Raw genomic sequence first — 8,299 nt, 5'->3', positions numbered from 1 at the left:
AGTATATAGTCGCTGGACCTCTCGAAGAATTGATAGTCTCGATCAACTTCCACCATGCATGTCAAGTTCTTCATTACTCTGTCACAAGTGTGCTTTTACCATCCATTTTCTGACATCTATCCATCATCACATTTAATGCCACTTAAGCCATTCAGACTCCATGGTCTATAGGTTTACTGAAAAGTCACTGGGTTAACAAAACAACATTCCAATCTCAAAATGTTAACATTGACCATACCTTAAACAAACCCTTAGCTAAACTAGAAACAATTGTTCTTCATTACTCTGTCATTGTCCACTTTCTGACATCCATCCATCATCACATTTGATGCAACTCCTCGGTCTGAAAGATCAGAGGGGTAACAAAAAAACATTTTAATCTCATAATTTTAACATCTACAATATTTTTACAAATTACTTTCCAACTGAACAGACAACAACTTGTTATTTAATGGTTTAAAGTTATGTGGCAGAAAAAAAATATACCATTAAAATGCAAGGAGTAGCAAACTGACATCATGAATAGAACCACTGACCTTCCAGTCTAACTAGCTATAGACAATCAACTGTAATTCTCAACTGAATAAAATAATCTTTTTAAACTCAATTCTTTTCTTAATGAAAAATCCATTTAAATCAAGTAAAATATAGTAAAATACTCAATGATACCTGAAATTGTTCACCAATTTACACAACACAAATTACCAAATTGTGTACAAAAATGTTACTATGATAAAATCCTTAAAATAAAGTAATGTTTAGTAAAATACCCAATTGCTCCATCATGCCTCATTCCAACACATACACAGCCATCATCATATTTGGTGCAACTCCATGGTCTGCAAGATCACATCCATCATCATATTTGATGCAACTCCATGGTCTGCAAGAGCACATTCATCATCACATTTGATGCAACTCCATGGTCTGCAAGATCACATCCATCATCACATTTGATGCAACTCCATGGTCTGAAAGATCATAGGGGTAACAAAACAACATTCCAATCTCGTAATTTTAACATCTACAATATCTTCTTTTTTTTGGGGGGGTGCCCTTCTGTGCATTATTTCAGGCACAAATGGGCACCTGAGTAGAACCACTGACATTCCGTAAGCTAGCTGGATAGCTTCCTCACATGAAAGAATCAAAAGTCCCTGTCGGGATTCGAACCCACGTTGGTGAGGGGCCAGTGGTTTGAAGTCAACGACCTTAACCACTCGGAACGGACGCCCCTAACATCTACAATATCTTTACAAATTACTTTCCTACTAAACAGGTAACTATTTGGTATTTAATGGTTTTAAGTTACGTGACAGATGAAAATAAGCACCATTAAAGTGCAAAGAGGAGCAATTTGACATTATGAATAGAACCACTGACCTTCCAATCTATATAGCTATAGACAATCAACTGTAATTCTCAACTGATAAGATAAGATAAGGTAAGATAATCTTTATTTATAGTCGGTTACATAAAACATATAAACATTAGCTATATAAGCTATTTTCGGACATAACTGACTATCCTTTAACAATATAAACAAACAATCTGTTTAAAAGAAAATATATAAAAGTATTAAGAAGATCAATGTACATTTATGAGTGAGTAAAACAAATAAGATTTATAAGCACATATAAATATGGATAAGATAATATTAATTGATTAAAAGCAAATATGACACTACAATCAAACATCACAGAAATTTACATCATACAAGAAATTCCATTTTATGTACACAACCCTTAAATCAGAAATAAATAATTTTTTTTAAAATTTAAAATTATTTAAAATAAATTTAAAATAATAATGATTCAATCTTATTTTAATATGGTTGACCTAAAGTCAAGCATGATATTTGAGCATATATCAGTAGCAGCATCTGATATATACTCAATCATGAAAATATGGGTGTAACTAAAACAATCATCTTAAGCTCAGTTCTTTTCTTAATGAAAAATCCATTAAAATCAAATAAAATATAGTAAAATACTCAATACTACCTGTAATTTTTTTACAAATTTACACACAACACGAAATACCAAATTGTTTACAAAAAAGAGTTATTATGACAAAATCCTTAAAATCAAGTAACATATTAAAATTACCAATAGCTCCATCATGCCACATTCCAACACATAGACTTTGCCAATGTTACACAGCCATCCACATCTTCGTCTATCCACCACAATCAGGACCCTCCAACCTCTTCTATTCAAAGGGGTCTCCAGACACAAAATATTGGAATATATTATTATAATTCTATTATACAATTAGAAGAACCTGGCAACTTCCAAGTACTGTAGATCTAAAAGTACAAAAAATATAGGTATTAAAACACAAACATATTAATTGGTCAGTTTCATAATATGTACAAGACTTCTAAACTAAACTCTTAACTGTAATAAACATAGCATTAAAAGGAGTGGCTTATAGTCTAAAGGGAGTGGGGATTGGGTTAATGAATGAATTTCATAGTGGGTAGACAAGTATTCATATCAAATACACTAGCATCAAATCAAATACAATACAGCACTATGGTTATGATTATAATAATGATGAGAAATGACAAAAGTATAAATCAAAATTCGGCACAAGCTAACATCACGATTATATCTAAAAACGCGCGCGATTACACAGACTGACCAGATTGACCAGCATAAACACATTCCTATCAACTAAACTAACACAAATTTATACATAAAAAGAAATCTATAAACTTTTGACATTTTATATAGGAAGGGACCAAGAAGAGCACATTAGGGTTATATAGGTGGGTGTAATAATTTTAATTAGGTATTATGCAATTTCAGAACATTTAAAATCACGAGTAAACGCAGCGCGAAGCCAGGCAGAATCGCATTTTAAAACAATTGGATGAGCACAGCCCAATTTCTAATTTCATAACATATCAACTAATATAACACCAATACTATAAACATTTTGACAGGAAATGCAATGAGAAACAACAATTCAGTACCACTTTTAAAGTATCACTAAATTACTTTACTACTATCACTAACAACGCAAAAATTACATTTTAAAACATTTTTTGGACTATCATAAACCCATTTCAACATCAACATACTGTGTATATATACAAATTACACAAAAATATATTTGTGTGTAAAGAGAGGTAGGAAATATATTTATATATATACATGTATATGCACCAAATTCGTACATGTATATACATCAGCACGTGGGAGATATTTTAAACAGTTTGTACATAAACAATCAAAGCACTGAATGTACTGATGGGGAGGCTATGACAGAATGTTTCAGACTTATAGTTTCTTTTCTTTTTGCTTAAAATGTGCTGTTATTTCAATTATTACCAAAATAAGAAGATATGCACATTGTGTCATTTATCCATACTGTTGTGTTCAACCATTCATATATATGGTTAATATGGTTGACTATTCATTTTGTTAATATTCCAGAACATTTCATTGAGGTCTACATTCGGACTGCTAATCCTGCAAATTTTGAAAAACCTAAACTGTCAATAATAAATGACATACCAGAAAGTATGACGACTGTTCATTATAAGATAACAATAACATTTTACAACTGACTGTTCCTTATCAAAATATTCTAGGACTGTTCATCATAAATACTTAATATCATTTTAATATCATTGAATGATAATAAACTGCAAGTTATGCAACATTTTTATTGAACATAAAAATTATACATATTTACATGTCATGTTCCATAATTGAGATCAATAAGATACTGTCTTGTGATGAGTATTAATATCCATGCTCTACGGACAGAAAGATGTCTTCTTCCGAAGCAAATCTGGAATAAAATCACGTTTCAGAAAATTATTCCCATTTCATTACTCGTCGCTGACTTTGACGGCTTCGGATATTTATTAAAACTAAATATTTCTTGAAAAAATACATATCTGCAAAGCTTATTCAAAGTTGAATCAACCTAAGTGAAAATTGATCAGGAAGTTATATCTTCTTTTTTTACCGCCAACACTCAACCAACTTATGGTAGTTAATAGATAGATTCTACATGTATTTTTTAAACCTCACTAGCTTGAAATATAACTGCGGAAAATCTATTGTTAACAGGGTGTGCGGTTATTACGTAGGGTTTTCCCTGTCGACCATTTCCCGCAAATAGATGAGAACATCGAAGCGTCAGTGCTATGAATGGTGTTATAATTTATAAATAGCGTGTTTTGGAAGTTTTTTGTTGAAACTTCTCCAAATCCCTCCAGAGGCGTGCACGTCGCGGAGAATGCACACGGCAGGTCAAGGTCAAGTCATCTCAAGTACCAGAGGTGATTGGTTGTCCTTTCGTGACTTACTCTGGAGGTTTGGCGCTAATGAATGCCGTTTTTGTTGTCGTCAGTCAGGAAGTTGATGCCTTGCCAGTATTGTCGTCTCCTTTACCACCAACGAACGAAGAATGGGCTACCAGGAAGATTCGGCTTGAAAAAGACGTCCTCGATTCTATAATCTCGGACATATGGTTATTCCGGCCCCGAGTATAAATAAACTTAAAACACACACACTTTTGTTGAAAACAAAACAAAAAAACAACAACACATTTTCTGTAGTATTTTTTCAAGTGTTGTAAAATGAATACGAAATTCCTCTTATGCCGCCGATTATTTTTAGAACACAAACATATAAGTTTTTTTATTTGATTTATTCAAATAAACATTAATCACTTCAGCGCCCGCAAATATCGTTTTCAAATTAAAGTTTCGTAAGATATGTTGATGAATTCCCGATGCTAAACTGTAAGTCATTCGTATATATATATGTATAAAGGTACAGCCATGGGGACAAAGGTTGCTCCAACATATGCAACACTTGTACTAGGTTATTTAGAAGAAACATTGTATTCAGAAATTAACAAACAGAAAGGTGAAGATTTTGCTAATTATATTCAATGTAACTGGAAAAGATTTTTGGATGATTGTTTTATATTTTGGCAAAGATCTCTAATTGATTTATTATATTTTGAAAAAATACTTAATTCACTTCATAAAGATATACAATTTAAGAAACAACAAAATACAGACAGACTTCCGTTTTTAGATGTAATGGTTATTAAGAAAGGAACATATATAGTCACTGATGTATATTTTAAAAGTACTGATTCTAAACAATATCTAAATTTTAAATCGTGTCATCCAAAACACATTAAAACAAATATCCCGTTTTCGCTAGCAAGGAGAATATGTGCAATTGTATCTGATAAGGAAATACTTAAGATTAGACTTAAGGAACTCGCCATCACTCTAATTAAAAGAAAATTTCCAATTCAACTTATAAAAACTGGTATTAAAAAAGCTTTAGAGATTCCCCGAACCACCTTACTTCAAGTTAAGGAGCAACCAAAAAACAAAATTCTTCCATATATTTCAACATGTAACCCGAAAAACAGAGAATTGTTTGGCATAATTAAAACAAACATGGAAATTCTGAAACATGATGAAAAAATGAAAAGATAATAAGCAACACCAACATTATAAAATGCAAAAGACAATTACCAAATTTAAAAAGCATTTTAATAAGTTCAGAATTTAAAGAAAACAATATAATGCCCTGTGTTAAAAAATGCAACGAACAGAGGTGTGGCCTCTGTGATTATTTAATAGAAGGATATTCTTTAAAACTTCAGGATAAAATATTTCATACAAAAGAAAATATGGACTGTACTGTTGAAAATGTTTTATATGTTTTAGTTTGCAACGGCTGCAAAGAATTTTACATAGGCCAAACAGGCGACAAACTCAGGAACAGAAAAACTGTTCATGCTCAGCAGATAAGAGACCCATCAACAAGACAATTACCTTTAAGTGAGCATTTAGATAAATGCTCTAAAAAAGACCCGAAATTTTGTATTTTCCCATTTTATAAATTTCACAGTAAAAACGTTTCAGCTAGGTTATCAAAAGAACGCTATTTTATTGATGTTTTTAATCCAAAACTTAATACAATATAATGACGTTACTATTTTTAGATTATGCGTACACATGTGTACACAAAAACGTCGTCGTTACTATGCGACGACGTCACATTTGCCCTGATGATCATAAGAGAAACCGGTTGGCAAATAATTAAATAAGTTAACTCATGGACTGTGTTTTTTGTTTTATTTATATGTGACTTTTTTCCGGCACTTGTTTTCATTTTTTGTATATATATATATATATATCCAAAATGTAAAGTTTAAAACAATACGGATAAAAATAGCGGGAAAAAAAGAATGAAGTGATGCCTTTTCCAGTTTACATTGCAATTGTTTATTAACAAAACTGTAATAAATAATTGAAGAGAAATATCAACCGGTTTCACCCGTTAAAGGGATCTTCAAGATAATGACGTTAATAACGTCGCTTGGTAACGACGTCAAAACAGTGTAAAGGGACGTTACTCTTATAACGTTTTAAAGGGACATAATAATAAGCTATAATATTATTGTTATATATATATCAAAGTTATTTTGAATTCAATTCTGGTTTAAGAACGTTTATTAAAACAGTTTCTTTCATTCTTCTTTTGAATGTGTCTGGTTCTCGCATTTTATAGATTGGCATTATATTAAACTTTGGAGTGATGTCTTTTGCGCAAATGGCAATGTGTCGACTGACTGGTAATAATGCATTGTCTGGATTTCGTATATGTTATATATATATATATATATATGCGTTTGTTGTTGTTGTTTTTTAAGCCTCTTATTCTTTAATATTGTTATGTATCTCATAATCTGTATTGAAAATTTGAATTTTATTACACATGGACTAGCAAATTATGATGCGTTGCCCTAGAATTGAATAAACTTTCTAATTACACAATACGGGATCATTCATTTGATTGAAGACTGATCTTTGCGTCTTTCTCTGAAATAATTATTTCCTTGTTAAAACATATTTGACCACATATTTCTGTCATTTAACTGTTCACTTTACAGCTATATGATATGGCGGTTTATGAGCGTTTTCCGCGTACAGCCTCCTAGGGTGTACTAATAAGTTAGTTTTCCTTAGTTATCACGCAAGCACGATCCATGTCTCTGATGTAAGCGACAATTTACCATTATTTGTCTTTAAAAAATATTAAGGACTATTAATGGTTTATATCAACAAAAGAACATGCATGATATTGAGACTACGGTGTTGCAACGTTCTAGTTAATGACCCGTCATAAACAGTTGGTCGCTGCGTAGTAACTGGAAAATTGTTATCAAAAATGATAAAGAATATTTGCCACCTAATAAAAGCATTTACTTATAAATTTTCATTTATGCTTTTTGTTAAAAAATTATTGATAACATTATTATGTAGAAGGGTTTTCATACCAGAACTATTTATTACAGACGTACGTATACATAAACCTGATTACCGCGGCAGTATGACGTCACGGAGTAGTGATTTTGAAAAAATAACAAACAAAAATCAAGAATTTTTCAGAGAATTATTATCTGATATGAAATTAAAGAATGAAAATATTTTCATATTGTAAAAGTATGTGATGAGTGATCAGTCAGCTTAGAAAAATCAAGGTACTATTTTTTGACCTGATTACCGCGGCAGTAAGATTTGACAGATGGTATTAACATTGGGTCGGCATAGCCTCCCCAAAAACCGCCGATGTATAGAACGTCGCGCTGCTGGCCAGCTTGATCAAAAATCGACTTCTCAAAGCCCTTTTCAAATCTCAAAAGATCAACTAAAATAACATATGTATCATAATAAATGAACACTAACTGCTAAAAATAGCACATCATTTCTAATAGACAATTATCACGTGCAAATGTACGTACCTGGCTGTAAAAATAAGCAGGTACACAACACAGGCCGGTAGCTGGAAAATAAATTAAGAATTTAATCGACACAATTCGTAAAAATCAACAAACTTACTTTCCTATCAGGGAACACCAGTCCTTCCATCTTCTCGGTACGACTTTCCCTCCAAAAATAATGTTGGCTGTTGATAAACACTCAAATGGTCACGTGATCTTAAATGTGTGAAGTGGAAAAATTTCCGGCACTCTCCGCCGTACTTCGGGAAAATTCGATTTTCTGACCTTTTCATTATTGAACAAGGGGGTGTCGAATGCATAGAGGTACGTGACAAATAACATGAGTATGAGTCGGTTTGATTTTGTTCGAATAATAAAGTGCACGCGGAGCAGGTCATATACTTGTGTATGAGCAGGTACGTATATTACGTACGTTAATATACGTACCTGGTATGAGAAAGAAATCTTTCTCTTTTCTATCATAGGCAAAACTAAAAACACGTTCCCTGTTGTCACAACATGA

General features: G+C 32.0%; 1 long non-coding RNA gene across 1 annotated transcript; it reads right to left on the bottom strand.

Moving 5' to 3' along the window:
- Positions 1-776: 776 nt before the first annotated feature.
- Positions 777-8,027, bottom strand: LOC132728599 (uncharacterized). Its single transcript, XR_009625505.1, has 3 exons — positions 7,895-8,027; positions 2,109-2,308; positions 777-971 (listed from the first exon to the last, which is right to left on the bottom strand). It is a non-coding gene; the product is annotated as an uncharacterized LOC132728599 (long non-coding RNA).
- Positions 8,028-8,299: the final 272 nt, after the last annotated feature.

The sequence above is a fragment of the Ruditapes philippinarum genome, unplaced genomic scaffold (genome assembly GCF_026571515.1).
Source record: "Ruditapes philippinarum isolate M1 unplaced genomic scaffold, ASM2657151v2 ctg1435_1_1_1_1, whole genome shotgun sequence".
NCBI classification, from domain to species: Eukaryota; Metazoa; Mollusca; class Bivalvia; order Venerida; family Veneridae; genus Ruditapes; species Ruditapes philippinarum.
The sequence above is the reverse complement of the archived record's forward strand: the minus strand, read 5'-3'. Positions and strand labels throughout refer to the sequence as shown.